At 39.4% G+C, this 578-nt stretch overlaps 1 non-coding gene across 1 annotated transcript; it reads left to right on the top strand.

The window, feature by feature from the left end:
• Positions 1-229: 229 nt before the first annotated feature.
• LOC120252231 lies at positions 230-336 on the top strand. The gene has a single exon (XR_005533775.1). It is a non-coding gene; the product is annotated as a small nucleolar RNA R71 (small nucleolar RNA).
• The last annotated feature ends 242 nt before the right edge of the window (positions 337-578 follow it).

A 578-nucleotide genomic window follows, 5' to 3' on the forward strand; every position in this document is an offset into this window, starting at 1 on the left:
CACTATTGCTGCCAAAGCGGTATGTGTATCTATCTCAAATAGCACAGCCACCTTTTGTTGTATGCCTATTGAACTCCAATGGGATTCATTGTTAGACATGTCCTCTAATAACTGTTCTACCTCTTTAGGGTACTTGTTGCTTGACGACCCTCCTACTATGGCATTAATAATCTTCTTGGTCTGGTAGTTTAGTCTATTGTACAAAATATGCAATCTCATCCATGAACTGAACCCATGATGTGGGCACCGCCTAAGAAGATCCTTAAATCGTTCATGTACCTCGAATAATGTTTCAGACTCTCCTTGTTTAAATGCTGAGATCTCCTATCTGACCTTTTCTACTTTGCTTGGTTGAAAGTAATGTCAAAGGAATTTTTCTACCAAGTCATTCCATGTTTTGATCAACCCTGGTGCCAGAGAAGTAAGCCACCTGCATGTTGAACCTTTCAAACTGAATGAGAAGAGTCACAGTCTAATTGTATCATCTATAACTGTGCTCATCTTGAACATGGAACAAATCTATAGAAATTTTGAGAGATGGGCCTTTGGGTCTTTATCTTCTTGGCCTTTCATACTCC

The sequence above is a fragment of the Dioscorea cayenensis genome, chromosome 20 (assembly GCF_009730915.1).
Source record: "Dioscorea cayenensis subsp. rotundata cultivar TDr96_F1 chromosome 20, TDr96_F1_v2_PseudoChromosome.rev07_lg8_w22 25.fasta, whole genome shotgun sequence".
In the NCBI taxonomy this organism is placed as follows: domain Eukaryota; kingdom Viridiplantae; phylum Streptophyta; class Magnoliopsida; order Dioscoreales; family Dioscoreaceae; genus Dioscorea; species Dioscorea cayenensis.